The 18,187-nt window shown below is 36.6% G+C and overlaps 1 protein-coding gene and 1 pseudogene across 1 annotated transcript in view; one reads left to right on the top strand and one right to left on the bottom strand.

The window, feature by feature from the left end:
- The window catches only part of SPOCK3 (SPARC (osteonectin), cwcv and kazal like domains proteoglycan 3), a 342,954-nt gene that overhangs the window by 260,788 nt on the left and 63,979 nt on the right, over positions 1-18,187 (bottom strand). The window lies entirely within an intron of this gene.
- On the top strand, positions 3,530-4,349 carry LOC118615832 (annotated as a pseudogene).

Below are 18,187 nucleotides of genomic sequence, written 5' to 3'. Positions count from 1 at the left end.
GGGGAACGTCTGGCCCAAGGGCTGTATAGAACTGTGAAATCAGTACCAGCTAACATCACACACCTTACCAAAATTAGCCTGACCAAATATAGCAGGCTAATTTCTAAGTTGATAGTTTGTATGACCTGCAAATGATGTTATAAACATCCAAATGGCCCTTGGCAGAACAAAGGTTCCCCACCTCTGCAAGGGAGGAGCAGAAATACACCAGGTCTCCTAAGTACTAATCAACCTTAATATAGCTCACACCTGGGGTACCAAGGTTATAGTCTCTATGTTAACTACATGCGGAAGGTAATGTCTCATCCAGAGCTCTTACAGCTTCCTAAACTTAACAGGCAGATCAAGAGATATACTAAGAGAAAAAATAAGCAATAGAATTAGACACATAGAGCTGATAAGGACATTGAAATTGTTTGACACAAATGTCAAAACAATTACAGTTAATATGCTCAGAAAATAGTTGGCATTATGTTAAATTTCCAGAGGACTAGGGTCTATAAAGGAGTCCAATATCAACTATAGATATGAAAAAATAGAGTAACTGAAATTATAAACTTAAAAGATTAGCCTGGCCAATGTGGCCCACTGGTTGAGCATCAACTCATGTACTAAGAGGTCATTGGTTCGAGTCCCTATCAAGTCACATGGACAGGTTGTGGGCCTGATCCCCAGTGGGGGGCATACAGGAGGTGACCAATCAATCAATTTTCTCTCTCATCAATATTTCTATCTCTCTCCCCCCTCCCTTCCTCTCTCTAAAATCAATAAAGAAAAAAAATAAAAATAAAAAATAAGAGGGATAGCACAGCATATAACAATGTAAACTACCACTTACAGATTGAGATAAGGAAGTAGAATTCAGAAAAGCACATGCATGCCCTGGCTGGTATGGCTCAGCGGTTAGAGTGTCGACCTGCGGTCCAGAAAGACCGGGGTTCAGTTTCCGCTAAGGGCGTGTACCTCGGTTGCAATTTATCCCCGGCCCTGGTTGGTCGTGCGGGTGGCAGCCACTCGACGTGTCCCTTTCACGTCAATGTTTCTCTCTCTCTCTCTCTCTCTCTCTCTCTCTCTTCCTCTCTTTCCCTCCCACTCTATCGAACAACAACAAAAATAATGGGAAAATGTCCTCTGGTGAGGATAGAAATGTACACCCGCACCTGTCTTCCCATTCTTCCCCATGGCCCCTTTCCTGAGTGCACAGAGGCAACAAGGGAAGGCTGAGACTGGGCAGAAGGGCTGGAAGATCAGCCCTGAAGAGTGCAGAGTAGAAGCTGCAAAAGACTGGATTATGAACAAGCGGAAACATCCCTGAGGTACACAAGGGAGGGACAGATGGCTAGAGCCGCCAGTAGCTGGGGTCAAGGCAAGAAAATGGACTGAGACCTACTGGAGGTGCCCAGGGTTTTCATCAAGGGCAAGGCAGCTCTACCAATTGAAATCTGGAGGTAAAACAGCAGGGTGGGAAGGCTCTTTGAGAAGATGGAAATCCCAGGTAGACCTGGGGAACAACGTGCAATCCCCAGTCCCCCAAAGGAGTAGGTTCTAGCCTTGGCCAAATAGCTCTGTTGTTTACAGTGTCCACCTGGCATGCCAAGGTTGAGAGTTCAATCCCCAGTCAGGGAACATACAAGGATCAATCAAATCAACCAATGCATATGTGAAAGGGTGGAACAATAAATCTCCTCTCTCTCTTTCTCTTTCTCTCTCTCTCTCTCTCTCTCTCTCTCTCTCTCTCTCTCTCATTTCCTTTCTCTCTCTCTCTTTCTTTCTCTCTCTCTCTCAAAATCAATAATAAAAAATAAAAAAAAAAAAAGGTTCTAAAGCACAAAGATTTCTAGAGCTTCCAATGCAGAAACTCCAGGGAAATTCCTAGTTTCACTCTAGAAACATTTGAAACCAGTGGAGAACCAAGTCAGACTAAAATGCAACAAAACCCAGAGCAAACACAAATTCAATTTAGACTGACTCAGTACAAAGTTTTGCCATGACAGAGAAAAAGTGGGGAAATTGGACCCACTTTTTCCCTACTATTTTACATAAATGTTTGGCATGCAAGATAACAAAACTCTTAAGTAGAAGCAACAGACCCCTCATGGTCAGACCAGTATTTCAGCTTTGATCCCCGACCAAAAAGTTCTTTTAACATATAACACCACCTCCTATTTGCTGCCTCTGAATTTTGCTGAGCAATAATATCTTGAATATGATGTTTCTTTTGTGTGTGTAGATGATTATAATTAATCCAAAATATAAACTGGCTAGATCCAGAAGCTAAAAAGGATTTTGAAACTTAGATAACATAATGAGAATCACACATGCTTTTTAAAAGCTTGCTTACCAGAGGATCTCCACAATCACTTATAAATTCAAAATAATTATTTCCTTTCTTTTCTTTTGGTTACTGCTCCATTAGATTTCAAAGAATGCCCGTCTCTAAAGTTCACCCTTAATTAACTAAATTCATTCTCGTGATAGCTAGAAACACCCTTTAAAAGGCTGTGTAATTTTAGAGCTTAAATGTTCCTGTTAACAGTTTATACCTTAAGAGACTGTCTCATTTGACTGTGTCTATATTTTATGATTGCTTATGAAGCATTTTCAACTTTAAAATTCATGTCATTGAATCCTCCTCAACACCAGCTGCCATCCTAGTTAAATCTTAAGTAGACAAATTGCTCATATTTCATGTACTAGTTATTCTTGAAAAAGCTTCATCAAAATGGCATTATGCCCTGTTTTACAAGTATGTTAAATGCTTTTCCCGCGAGAAAGAAAAAAAAAGGACAACCTGGCATTCGTTGCTTAAGAAACAGAAATGCTGGTTTCTTCGGCTGTTCTGTGACTTTCTTCCTAAATACTCAAATGCCAATAGCAGTTCCACAAGACGAGATCCACAGGAACCTTCCGATATTTATCACTTATTTTCTATTATCTCCTCTGGTTCCAGCCCTTCTTACTTTTACTTAGATTATTTCAAGCTCAAGCTGGTCTCTGTCTGCCATCCATCTCAACCCTTTTTATTAGTCCACACGTCTAGCAGTCAGGGCTGAATGGAGAAGTTCATCATCGCTCCAGAGTAGATGAGAGGTGCACAAATAACTATAATATACAAAAGGCAGTTCATTGCAATTTTATGTTCTAAAATAGAAGAGGAAAAAAATCACCATTTCATTTCAACTATGGAGAGGCGCCAAAAAAAAAAAAAAAGATTTATAATGGCAATCCTGGAGTTAAACAGAAGCAGCATTTCTATTGGCCTTACATAGTCTACCTTATGATTTAACCAAAATAATTTCTCCAAAATAATTTCTACTGAAGTCATTGAACTCATGAAGAATCCTTACATAACTATATAGCAAAAATAAGAAACTAAAAGTGAAGGCCCGAGTCTGACCTTAGCCACAGACTTGTTTAGTGCATACTATACGAACAATAAATTCGAAGGACTTAGGTAATGCAGTTTGTAATTTTCCAGCATTTACCCATTATTCCTTATTGTCTTACATATTTTTTAAAAACTTTTCTCATGGGTGCCTCCTACCATGTCTGCACTGGAGGTACCAATGTGCGTGCAGGGGTGCAGAAGCTGCAGATGGAAGCTCCGGTATCATCGTGGGCACCCCAGGCCGTGTGTTTGATATGCGTAACCCCAGATACCTGTCTCCCAAATATATCAAGATATTTGTACCGGATGAAGCTGATGAAATGTTATGCCATGGATTCAAGGACCAGATCCATTCCAAAAGCTCAACAGTAACACCGAGGTGGTATTGCTGTCTTCCGATGTGCTTGAGGTGACCAAGAAGTTCATGAGAGAACCCGTTTGGATTCTTGTCAAGAAGGAAGAGTTGACTCTGGAGGGTATCCGCCAATTATATACCAATGTGGAACGAGAGGAGTGGAAGTTGGACACACTCTGTGACTTGTATGAAACTCTCACCATCACCCAGGCAGTCACCTTCATCAGCACCGAAAGAAAGGTTGATTGGCCCACTGAGAAGATGCACGACCGAGACTTCACTGTATCTGCCATGCGTGGAGATATGGACCAAAAGGAATAAGATGTAATCAGGAGGGAGTTCTGCTCTAGCTCTAGCAGAGTATTGATTACCACTGATATGCTGGCCAAAGGCATTGACGTGCAGCAGGTTTCTTTAGTTATCAACTATGACCTTCCCACCAACAGGGAAAACTATATCCACAGAATTGGTCGCGGTGGACATTTTGGCCATAAAGGTGTGGCTATTAACATGGTTGCAGAAGAAGAAAAGAGGACTCTTCGAGACATGGAGACCTTCAACACCTCCACTGAGGAGAAGCCCCTCAATGTTGCTGACCTCATCTGAGAGGGGCTGGCCTGCTACCTCACCCCAGCCAGGGTTCTCAGTCCTTGGGGGGGGCTGAGGAGTAGCAGGAGGGGTAGGGAAGGGAGTCAAGGGATGGACATCTTATCATTTTTTTTTCCTTTTTTCTTTTCCTTTGAATAAATGTCACTCTTTGAGGCAAAGGGAAAAAAAGAAACTTTTTTCATTACCTGGCTAAGCCCTGTATGTAAGTGGATTGTGATCCTGTATAATCACCACTACTGTTAACTACCCTTTTTTCTTATTACCAATGGCCCAAAGGTGTCAATAGAAACCAAAAAGAAAAAAAGTTCCTTGGTAATGAAAATACCTATATAAAAATAAAGTTAAATGATTTCCACTGAAATATCTTATTACATTAAAAAAATCATGTCACTCAAATGATATACATTGTAGGTTCTGTGTTTTTATAAAGTAGGCTCATAAATGTGTGCATAGATTTCTTTGTACATTAACATGCAATTTCAAAGTTACACCTAATTTTTAGAGACACAATAGCATTATGATTAAAAAGGCTGACTCTGGAGCCAGGTTGCCTTTGTTTACATGCCTGCTCCACCACTTTTTAGTTGCAAGTGACTTTGGACAAGTTACTTACTACTGTGTAGTATTGTGCCTTAATTTTCTTAGGTATAAAGTGGTGATAATAGTACTGTATCCCAGAGAGCTGTTGTGTAGATTAAATGAGCTACTATTTATAAAGAGCACAGCAACGCGTCTGATACATAGTAATATTATACCTCCGTCTAAAGACCATTTGTGACAATAAGAACCACACTGATGCTTTAGCTATTATATCAAATAATAACAACTTGACAATGTGACACTGAATTGTTAAAATCTTTAAAAACAAATAATGAAATCACTCTGAATGTTTGTACTCAGTATTATGTAGTAATTTCTGTTAGCATAGTCATTCAGTCAAGAAGAACACGGATTATTTTTTGCCCTGGTGTTTAGAATCTGTGACTGAATGTACTAATTACACATTATAATGGCTGTTAGCCTATCATGTAATAGGGAATGTTATCTGTAGTGGACATAGATGCATTCATTTTAATATGAGGGGCTTTTAAAAAAAAATTAATTTGAAATATGATTATCCCATACATGAAGGGTAAATTTGTTATTTTAAAATTCATGCCTGACAGAGTAAAGAATTATTATCCTCAATGTTACCATTTGAATTAATTTCAGCATTTCTGAGTTTATATAAAAATTACTTCTCTAAAAATATATATAACCTCTGTACCAAAACTCAGTGTTTTCAAATATCAGAATGCTTCACTCCCCAGGATTAAGGGTACTCCTCATCATTTGGCGGGTTTAGCCAGTCATTCTGTAGGTCCAAGTCCATACTATTGCATTGAGTAGTTCAATAATTAAAGTTGTTTTTTTGTGTTTTTTTTTGAGAGAGAGAGAGTAAGGGAGAGGGAGAGATAGAAACATCGATTGGCTGCCTCCTGCACACCCCCTGCGGGGGATGGGGCCCATAGCCTGGGCATGTGCCCTGACCAGAAACCGAACTGGCAACCTCTCGGTGCATGGGTCGATGCTTAACCACTGAGCAACACCAGTGGCAAAGCTGTTTTTTAATTTAATTAAAGTTAATAATGACTATAAGATACCTATATCAAAATCTAAGAATATATTGAATATACAATTTATATAAAAGTGTGAATACACAAAGTGAATTTTGGGTTATTGACATTTAGCGCATGAGACTTTTCCAGGTCAAAGAAACTCATTAAAAAAAAATACATATATATATATATATATATATATATATATATAAATGGATTATAGTGCTCCCATCAGATCACAGGGAGGATAATAATAATTACTTCCTCATAAAAATCTCTCTTTTAGCCAGTTCTCATCCCTCTTCCTGTCAGCAACCCCAATGTGTCTTCCCCTGAGTTTTGTGTTACTGTGTTAATAAGAGAAGCCAGAATCCCTTAGTGCCTCATAGAGATTTCGACTCCGGTTTAAACTAAGTGAATGTGGATGAGATTAATTCTCCTACCTTAGAGCTAAATCAAATGAAAAGAAGCAATGGGAAGAGATAAGAAACTCCTGAAAGAGATAGTGGAGGGCCAACTTTATCTGACAGGATTCCTCATCCTGTGTGACTGCATAACACAATGTTAGACTATTTATTTCTAGTCTCGTGCAAATGTTATCTCTAGGATTCATGTTCACCTACTAACTGCACGTGTTCTCATCCTCAGAGAACAGAGACATAGCAGTGACAGTCTGCAGTTCCAAAGAAACCATTGCATTTAGACTTTGGAGAGCGATAAGAATGATTTGGAACGGCAATCGGGTGCCTTTAAAATTTCTCACAGACTGAGGTCACAAATAAGGCATGCCCTGTGAAATAGTAATACAGGCACTTTTGCTGGATTCATTCATAGCACCCTGAAAAATATTATGGCTACCTAACAGTATGAATATAATGTTGAATCACTCACATAAGCACAAATAATGACAAAATAATACCAAAAAGAAACCTGTGAACTTAACCACGGAAAACTGTTATTTTGAGTTCCCTATTAATGATTTTTAAGAGCACATTTATTTTGCTAATAGATGGCCTATTAACAGCAAGTTAAAGGGGCATCCATTAACTTTTTCCTCTGCGTAAATTAAGGGAAAAGTCACTATTGCTTCCTTAAGGATAAAATACCGCAGGGAACACTTTAAAACTATACTGTAGCGTGAAATCACTGTCATGCACACACGTATCAACCCTTCCTCCTTTATTTCTTATAGCTGGTGTTCGAAGGATGAAATAAATATAGTGAAAAGAGATGTGGATGCAATTTGTTTGTGGATTGATTGAAACAAAGATAAAATTCATATTAGGTAACAACAGATACTACGTTTTGCCCAAACTTGTATCTTCCATCCCCCTTTTAAGCACAATGATTGGCACTTAAGACAAAGTAGGTCAGTCTGTCTGTTGCTGATACACTGACAAGTCTGACATGTCTGTGAGTTTGCAGCTCCTGCAATACTCAAAGATCATCCTTCCAATGGCCAGCCATCCCCCCTTTAAGGACCCTATACCTCACCTCGTCTAAGTGTGCCTGCCTCTCATCCTTATAACCACGTCCTAATGCACATAACATCATAAAAAGCCACATGTGCAATAAAATCAACAAAAATGTTTGCTGTTTCCTGTTCCAGGCATTTGAATCCTACTCCAGCTTTCAGCTCCTCCCTCTGGCTCCTCTTCCTCCCCTGACTCGTCCCTGAGTCTGGGCCCATAGATCCGTCTCTCTCTTTTCTGGCAACTCCACCCTCATCCTGGAGAGTATCCCCAGGATATCCCCACTGATGGATAGTTCAGACAACTACGAACAACCTACAGAACGGGCGAGCGGTTGAAAGATTTATTTATTATTCATGTTCTAGGAAAAAATGATAACTTAAAAGGAGATATGATATAAAGGTTTCCAATAATGTACTCCTGAAAGGTGGTATTAAGAATTGAGCAAAATCAAGTATTAGCATTCTTTTATATGTGATGTATTAGCAGATACTTTTTTTTTTTTAAGTTTGGTGCCCTAACTTAAATACAGACTACTAAAACAAACAAAAAAATCATACACAATTAAGTCAAACTGATCTCCTCTGTACTTTCTGGTACTTCCAAGAATGCCTTTTTATATAATAGAAAATACAAATCAAGTAAGCCACCTAAAAGGCAAGAAAACGATGCTGGAGAATTTCTCAGCTGGTAACTAATTATTAACTTAAGAGAAGTGTACAACAGAAAGTGATGATAAATAGCAATGCCTTAATTAAGTTTGAAGAAAATAAACATTTGCCTTAAACTCTTCCAAACTTCAAGTTCTCTTTTTTTTTCATCCTCACCCAAGAACATTTTTCCATTTTTTGTTCAGATAGCGTGTGAGGGAGAGAGAGAAAGAGAGAAACATTGACGTGAAAGGGACACATCGAGTGGCTGCCTCCCGCACAACCCAACCAGGGCCGGGGACAAACTGCAACCGAGGTACATGCCCTTAGCAGGGACCGAACCCAGGTCGCTCTGGACTGCAGGCCGACGCTCTAACTGCTGAGCCAAACCGGCCAGGGCCAAACTTTAAGTTCTTATTATAGCCAAGATATAATTAAATTATCAAAATAAATTACCACCTACCTGTCACAGTAATCCCAAGAAACACCTTTGAAACAGCATTTGACATTTAAATCCTCCCCCAGTGCTCTGAACACTGGACCCCTCCCACTTCCTAAAGGAACTTCCAAAATTAATTAATTACCCTTTCCCTCCTGCTTCTTCAGACTTTCACTCTACTAGATCTATCAAAGTCAAATTTATTTAAATTAGACATAAAAATTTGGTGGCTTGTTTTTTCATTGATAAAAACTACTAAACACCACACAGAATATGAGAAAAAAGAGGCAAAGTCAATATAGAGAAAATAAGGATGATAAACCATTAAGGCATAAAAACTAAAATTTCTGATGGCTCATTCTCATTATCAGTGTTTTAACCTAAAATGACTTGTGTGAAACTTTAAGTAAAAGGTGTGTTTAATTTAGATGTTTTCATATTTAAACTAAACATCTCTCCACCAGAAATTTGCAAATAAATATCACATTAAACTGTGTAAGATCAATAACATATATTTTAGAAATGTCAGCAGCTGGAAAAAACACATTAGTCCAGAAAAATCATTCCTCCGCTAAAAAGCTACATAAAACCAGTATTATCATACAGTCAACAAAAATAGATTTAAAAGAAAATGATTAATTAAAGAATATTACATTATAAACATATCATTAGAAAATTTTATATTCCAATAGGCTTTACAATAATGAAATTTGATCTTCATGTGAAAGCTGTTTTAACTCCATGTGGAAATATTACTAATAAGCAGGTTACAGATGTCATTCATATCTATGTTCATTTAGCAAATACATTGATGTCACAGTTTAAAACTCTGGAACTAATGGTGAGCAAATATCAGCAAGCCCCAAATGGAGCATATTTTCTAAATTAATATTATTTGAGTAGCTCTAAGGCACAGAGAATTCTGAAAATGTTCTTAAATCAGTTACAGCCACATACACACACACTGTGACCCGCACAAGATCTCATGGCATGTGACAGAGCCATTTATCTTCATTGTGTATAGCTACAGTTTTGTTTTTTTCCCTAGCACACTGAAAAATTAAATGATTAAAAGTAAATAAAAACAAATGAACCGAATCAAAGATAAAAACATGTGCTAACCTGGGGCATATAAACCAGGAGCACTTCAGATCACAGTTCTAATACCTTCACACCTTTGACAACAGACGGCCATTCTGCTTTAAACACTCCGTGTATGTTCTCATAGTCATTTATGTCATAAGACTGTTCTGAGTTGAAAGCAATTAAAACTGTATTCAAGCTTGGGTCAAAAAGTAAAAGATATATTAAAAACAAATGATAAGCCCGGCTGGCGTGATTCAGTGGTTTAGCGTCAACCCATGCACCAAGAGGTCGCCAGTTCGATTCCCGGTCAGGACACATGCCCAGGTTGTGGGCCAGATCCCCAGTGGGGGCCATGCAGGAGGTGGCCAATCAATGTTCTCTCTCATCAATGTTTCTCTCTCTTTCTCTCCCTTTCTCTCTCTCTAACCAATGAGGAAAAAAAATTAAAAAGAAATAAGAAACAGAACTAAAGTCAAAAGGATAAGTATTATTTTTTTAAGTATTTTTATTGATTTCAAGAGAGAGAGGAAGGGAGACTCTTACAAGGACACATACCATTGGATTTAAGCACAATCAGATAGCCCAGGAAAATCTCCTCTTCTCAACATTCTTGTCTTAACATCTGCAAAGATCCTTTCTACCAAATAAAGAAACATTCTCAGTTTTCAGAGATTTGACATGGAGACAACTTTTCCGTGACCACCATCTGACTCAGGACATGACTGTTCATTATGTTCCACGAATAAGTGAGACCATGTGGTCCTTGTCTTTCTCTGACTGGCTTATTTCACTCAGCATGTGCCCTGACTGAGACCTCTCAGTCCATGGGATGATGCTCAATCCACCGAGCCACACCAGCCAGGCCCATAAAACCATTTTAGACTTCTACTTCCAGAACTGTAACACAATAAAACTGTATTGTTTTAAACAATTAAATTGTTACAGAATAATACATTAACTGCCTTTTTCTTTTTAAAAAAAAAAAAAGCCAATTAACACTTGTGTGTATGACTTTAAAAACAGAGACTGAGTTACCACTGTTTTAGCTTATTTCTGGGGCTGCATCATGTGAGCAAAAAAAGTTTTTGTTTTCATTCCTCACCCAAGATATTTTCCCATTCATCATCAGATAGAATGGCAGGGAGGGAAGAGAGAGAGAGAGAGAGAAAGAGAGGGAGAGAGAAACATCGATGTGATAGAGCCACATCGACTGGTTGCCTTCCACACTACCAACCAGGGCTGGGAACAAACTGCAACCAAGGTACGTGCCCTTGACTGGAATCGAACGTGACTCAATGGTCTGCGGGCCTACACTCTAACCTCTGAGCCAAACCAGCCAGGGCTCTATTCTATTTTTAATCACAGGAATTACTTTTCTCAAATTGGGTTCAATGTTAACATAATCAAGATATGAATCTTGCCCTGGCTAGGTAGCCCAGTTGGTTAGAGCTTCCTCCAGATACATCAAGGGGGCAGATTCAATTCCGGGTCAGGGCCAAAACAAAAATCAACCAGTGAATATATAAATATGTGGGAAAACAAATTGATGTTTCTCTCTCTGTCTCTTTGTCTCTCTCTCTCTCTCTATCTCTGTCTCTCTCTCTCTTTCTCCCTTCCTCTCTCTTTCTCTCAAAAAAAGAAAAAGAATCTTGTTTTGTTTTGTTTTCCCTTGGCTTCTAAAAAATACTTACGGTTGATGCTATAAGAGAATACAAATATGGTGAAGGAATCATTGTATGAGGCCATTCTTATCAGTCTGTTCCCTCTCTAACACACTGTCTACAATAATGATCCCTGTTTAAAACAGTAAGATAAATAGGTGTATTTACTCAAAAATCATTTGAAAAGTTTTAGATAGCTAATAAATTTCAAAAATAATCTATTGTTGTACTTCAAAAGCTATCTATGTTTTTGTTTTTTTTAAATCCTTACCCAAGGATATTTTTCTATTTATCTTGAGGTAGGGTGGGAGGGAGGGAGTGAGAGGGAGAGAGAGAGAAACATTGATGTGAGAGGGACACATTGACTGTGTCCCTCATGACCCTGACCAGGGCCAGGGACGAACTGCAACCAAGATACATGCCCTTGACCAGAATCGAACCTGAGACTGTTTGGTCCATGGTACAATGCTTTGACTGCTGAGCAAAACCAGCCAGGGCATAAGAGCTATCTATTAGTATTAAATAATCAAAATGCTGATGTATGCTATATTGATTAAGCTTTGCGTTTTAACTTTGATGACTTATATACTGAAGAAACTAAGAAATGTGGGGTGAGGCAGGTGGGGAAGGAGAGGTAGCAAGGAGTAGATATTAATGACCTGGTGTTTCAATTTAATTTTTTTGGTAATACTCATAATACTCACTTGAGGATATATATATATATATAAACATATACATAAATATATATATTTTTCCCCCACTGATTTTTAGAGAGAATGGAAGGGAAGGAGGGAGGGAGGGAAGGAGAGAGAAAGAAAGGAATTATTTTATTTCTATTTGTTTTTTTAATATAATGAAAATTGGCTGAGTAGTTCATCATATTACAGCTTTCATAAATATGACTGTCATATTAAAAATTCCTGATTTCATTTATGCATCACAAACTTTATTTCCATTGAAAGATTAAAAATCTGCCTTAAGTGATATCAAAAGTATTCAAAGATACTCAAAAGTCATTTATCATTAATTATAATATTCTGTGTTGTTACATAAATTCTTTCAGTTGTGATTATATTGTCCATCTGACTCCATTTTATTAGATTTACTTAAAAAGAATATAACTATGAAGAAAGTTTACCTTAGTAACTTAGATTATTTCTCCATTTCACTTTATTGACTTTTCCCTAGGCCTTCAGTCAGCATTATTTAATACCTTATTCCTACTTCTGTGAAGAGTTTAGAAATCCAGCCCTGGCCGGTTTGTTCAGTGGTTAGAGCATCGGCCTGCGGTCCAGAGAGACCCGGGTTTGGTCCCACTAGGGGTATGTACCTTGGTTGCAGTTTGCCCCCGGTTCTAGTTGGTCGTACGGGTGGCAGCCACTCAATGTGTCCCTTTCACGTCAATGTTTCTCTCTCTCTCTTCCTCCCACTCTATCTGAACAAAAAATGGAATAATGTCCTCTAGTGAGCAAAAAAAAGATTGATCCCAACACTAATCACAGTACCAATTCCTTTCATTACTGAGTAATTTGAAGACAGCTGATTTTTCATATTTTCTCCTCATTCTACAGTCACATTTTCACATAAGTAGGTGTCAGTGAGGAGAATATTCAATTTCTACAACATTTTTAAACTTTCTACTTTTTTTTTTTTGGTACGTGTTCCTAGCGGGAACTGAACCCGGGACTCTCTGGTCCACAGGTCGACACTCCAACCACTGAGCCAAATCGGCCAGGGCTAAACTTTCTACTTTTTAAGAAAAATCATAAAACTTTAATACTTTCCTGATTTTATCCAAAGTTATATTTGTCTAAAGATTGGTAAAAGCTACACATGAAACTACATTAATAAGGATTAAACATTCCTAGTGATGCTTACTCATTGGAAAATTAACTAGACAAAAATGTCAATAAGCAAAAGTTTTAATATATAAAATTCATAAAGTTTAAATTTATAAGTTTTTTATTATAAGTGTTTTATTGCTATATATAAATTTTATAGTTATGTTTGTAATTTTTTAAAGTTTTGTATACAGACTATATTCAATTAATCATTCCATGGTATTAGTAATATTTTAAAGACAAATCCAACATAATATGTAAATGATTATAATGCTGGTTTTATTATTAATAAGAAAACTAAACTCTTTATTATCATCTAAAAATATTCAACACGCTGAAAACTTAATCTATAGATCATAAATATATCCTAGTTAAATGGGCATATGCCATTTAGATTAACTAGAGTTATTTCTTAGTTGTAAGATTTTGAAAGCTTTTAAATTTTTTCTTAAGACTGGTACAGCCACTATGGAAAACAGTATGGAATTTCCTCAAAAAATTAAAAATGGAACTGCCATTTAACCCAGTGATCCCAAACCTACTAATACATCATAGGAAGCCTGAAACAATAATCACAAAGAATACACGTACCCCTATGTTCATAGCAGTGCCATTCACAATAGTTAAGATCTGGAAACAGCCCAAGTGCCCATCAGTAGATGAGTGGATATAAAAGCTGTGGTACATATACGCAATGGAATACTCTGCAGCTGTAAGAAAGAAGGATCTATTACCCTTTGAGGCAGCATGGAGGACTTGGAGAGCATTATGCTAAGTGCAGTAAACCAGTCAAAAAAAGACAAGTATCACATGACCTCACTTATATGTGGAATCTAATGAACAAAATGAACTGATGAATAAAATAGAAACAGGAGCATGGGAAACATGGAATAGACTGACAAATCTCAGAGGGAAGGGGGAGTGGGAACAGGAAGTGATTAACCAAAAAACATATATACATATATGCATTACCCATGGACACAGACAATAGGGTGGCAAAGGGCTAGGGTGGGGTGGGAACTGGGAGGAGGGGGGGCAATGGGGGAAAAAGGAGGGGGGTACACCTGAAATATTCTCAACAATAAAGATAAAAAACACATTTTTTTTTCAAATGATATTGATTAGTATTGTAGAGTAATTTTGGCTGAATCTATGGAATTTCTGGCACATTTAGAATTGTTGGAACCCATCTTAACTGCAGAAAAGCTGAGACATATTTCATTTGTGATTTTTAAACATTCCAAACGTGAGTGCTTATTCATATTAACAAACCTTCCTGTTGTTGAGGGCGTGCTGCACATGGTATGTGTACTGAATAAAACAGCATTTAGAAAATCTGGGTCATTCCCCTTAGCGTGCGAGCTCCAGGAGTGTAGGTTACAAGTTATATTCGTGGTATGTTTCTGTTGCTGAGAAGAATGGCTGGCACAGAGTATGTGCTCAGTAATTGTTTGATGAATGACCAACCTATAACATTAACATTGATTATAGAACAATCCAGCATTATGATTCTGGGGTCACAGGTAGGTTATTTTACCAAACAATTACTATAACTAAGTTTTATGTAAAATACTGAATTGTCCAGGGATGCAGGCCTTCAGTCTCCTTTTTCTTTGTTAGCTTGTTCTTCTCTATGCCAACCTATACAGGGCAGAGAGGAAACAGCATTTGCTCTAAAATATCTGATGCAAATAAACAAATAAATATGTGCAGTGAAAATGAAAATCATGAATCCTTATACTCATTTCCTTCTGAGAGTTTCTCATCCCTGGCATCAAGTGAAGAAAAGAACTTAAATTAATAAAATATGATCTATAGAAGATTTGATTATGTTAATCTTACCTTTGCATCTTTTAAAACTTTAATATGAAGGGGGATAAAATAGATTTTTAAACCCACTGTTTTCATTTAAAAATTGAAAATTCAAATTACTGCTATTGATTCCATTTTTAGATAGAATTTGATTTGGTTGTTTATAAATACTATTTCAATTCTGAAATAACATTTTAATTGGGTTATCTTAGTTATCAGCATTATAATACTGCAGCCTGACCTCATTCTTAGATATCATTAACCATCTTATAAAAAACTCCAATTTTTTTTGTCTGTATTTTTATATTATAGAGCTAAGCCATGGCTTAGGCAGTTAAGATAAAAAATGCATTTAGGGATGGGAATGAAACTTTTTAAATATATAAACCATAAAAATATATAGTAAAATATTTTGATTTAGGTGCATTCGGTCTTCTATTATATATTAAAATAACAATGACTTTTGATACAAAAAGTTTTAATACATATTTATGTATTTAAATGTATTAATCTGTTTGATGTGCATATTCTATTGATTTTAAGCTAAGGTGGCCCTTCTCTATTATAAGATCCAGAAATCAAACATCCACTTTTTTTCAGTATTACAATATTTATGATATCATATTTTAATATTTTACTATTTAAATAATCTAAAATTTATTTTAATATTAGTTTTGTCACCAAAAGCACTCTAAATTTACCTTTCAATAAATAACCAATTATTCCAGCACCATTTAATTGAGAAGTCACCTTTCTACAGTGATTTTTAAATAACTAGGATACGGGCTCCTTGCAAATCATTTCTGTTTTTTTGTTTGTTTTATTTCGCCACTCTGCAGTATCTGCAGACCTAACATTTCCATTATTGCTTATGTCCTTCATATTGCAGATAGTTATTGTAAGTTAGTTATGATGATTACATTACCACAGTTAATTTTTATGTTGTAAAAAGCCATATGACCCTGTTGTGGCCACGTGATCCATTTCAGTGCTAACATTTTCTGGGACGATTTTCTCACTGTTACCAAGAGATAAAAAAGTAGTTAGACTCTCTTTCTCCCCTGGACATTGCCATGTCTGGGTCTGATACCTAGACTTGTTTTCAATCAAGTCTGTACAACTGTCACACCGAGAACAGCAGAATGTAGAGGTAGAATGAATGAATCTAGGTGCTCAGTCACATAATTAATACTTGAATTAATCACATCAAATCACTTTACCTTTGATTTCTTTATATGAGATGAGCAATAAATTTACTTTAAATTTCAGTTTGATTTTCGGTTGCTTGCAGCACAAAGCACCATGGATCATCCTAAAAAAGTATCTGCTGCAACAAATGCATTTATAAAAATAAGTCTTCCTGAACATTTTGTTAGTGACAAGTGTAAATATTCTGAAAGATTAACTTTACTATAAAATGTTATATATATATATATTTATCTTAATAAATATTGTTAATACCTAATCACCTATGACTGAACATGCTGAGTTGACAGGATATAACTAGAGCAAAGACTTCGCCACATTCTATTGTTACTGTATCCTGATGTCTAATCACAACACAGAGGAGCTTGTGCTTTTCCAATTGTAATATTAAAAATGCTCAGAGCCCTAAAATCAGGGTCCCTCTCCCAAATCTGATGTTCAGTCCAGCCTTGAAATGTAGCAAGAAAGGGGTCTTAAAACCTGCTACTGATTCTGCCAGTGTGTTTTCCAGAAGGACAAGCGCTCCATTGGTCCACTGTGTGTGTTCCTGTCCATCGGTCCTTGGTGGCATAATACAGGTGGAAGATAAAGTTTCTGAAATGCACCTCAGAAAATTACTTGCTAATTCCTTGCTTCGCATTTTTGTGTTGATCCTTTTTTTTTTTTTCCTGTTTTTAGCTCTTTTTCTTTTCTCAGTGATATCTACAAAAGCCTCAATTTAGTCAATGGTTCGGAAACAGTGGTTTTGCCCTTGTGGGGTTGTTTGGCAATATCTGGAGACAGTTTTGATTGTTATAACTTGGGGGTTGGAAGGTGCTACTAGCATGTAACGGGTATAGGCCGGGGACACCGTGAAATATCCTAAAATGCACCAAGCAGCTCCCCACACCAATAAATTATTTGACCATTCCTTTTTCTAAAGGAATCCTCTATCATTACCTGGTGCTTCAGAGACAGAATGACTGTCAGAGTTTACAAATGAGGCGCAGCAGTTTAAGTCTATGACACAACATAAGTAAGTGAATTTAACCAATCACATTCAGCGATTACTATACCACCATCTTCCTCTTTTGTCATGAATGAGGACTTTAGACTAGATACTCATCTCTGTAAAAGAAATGATCCTCTAACTTCAGAATTCTGCTTTACTCTTTCTCCCAATGAATGTGACATATACACACATATATGTATAATCAAACCAACTGCCCCTAGGGACATGCATTTTTTGCAATTTTAGATTTGGAAATCATTTAGTAAATTGTATTTTCCTTTAATATAGCATTTTCCTTGAAACAAAATGGAGTAAATTAACTTTATAAAGTTGTTCATGCATATTAAAAATAATTTAAATAAAAAGTCATGGGGATGTAAAGTACAGCATAGGAAATATAGTCAGTAATAATGTAATAACTACATATGGTGTCGGATGAATAATAGACATAGCATGATAATCAAGTCATAAATTATATAAATGTCTAATCACCATGTTGTACATCTGCAACTAATTTAATATTGTATGTCAAGTATAATAGGAAAATAAAAATTATTTTAAGAAATAATAATTTGCAAGACAAAGTGAAAAATGGTGACTATATTTGAAAAGGTTGAAAAATATTTTGGAATATCATTTTGAGAAATAAAGATTATCTAAAAGTAATTAAAATAGGCTATATAACAGTTCTACAGTACTTTTTTAAAACTTTTATTATTATTTTTTAATCCTCACCCGAGGATATTTTTACATTTATCTTCAAACAGAATGGGAGAGAGAGAGAAACATCAGTGTGAGAAAGAGAGACATCGATTGGTTGCCACCCACACAACCCCAACAGGGCCCAGGGATGAACTACAACTGAGGTGTGTGCCCTTGATCACATTCGAACCCGGAACTCTTTAGTCTGCAGGCCAGCGCTCTACGGCTGAGCCAAAATGGCCAGGGCAACAGTTCTAAATAAACATTTTTTCACTTTAAAATATTAACTTAATTTGAATAATTCTATTTTATATAAAGGAATATTTAGATAGGTCTTTTTATTTAAGCATTAAAAAATGCATATAGGAAATTAAATC

The sequence above is a fragment of the Molossus molossus genome, unplaced genomic scaffold (genome assembly GCF_014108415.1).
Source record: "Molossus molossus isolate mMolMol1 unplaced genomic scaffold, mMolMol1.p scaffold_m16_p_4, whole genome shotgun sequence".
NCBI lineage: Eukaryota > Metazoa > Chordata > Mammalia > Chiroptera > Molossidae > Molossus > Molossus molossus.
The sequence above is the reverse complement of the archived record's forward strand: the minus strand, read 5'-3'. Positions and strand labels throughout refer to the sequence as shown.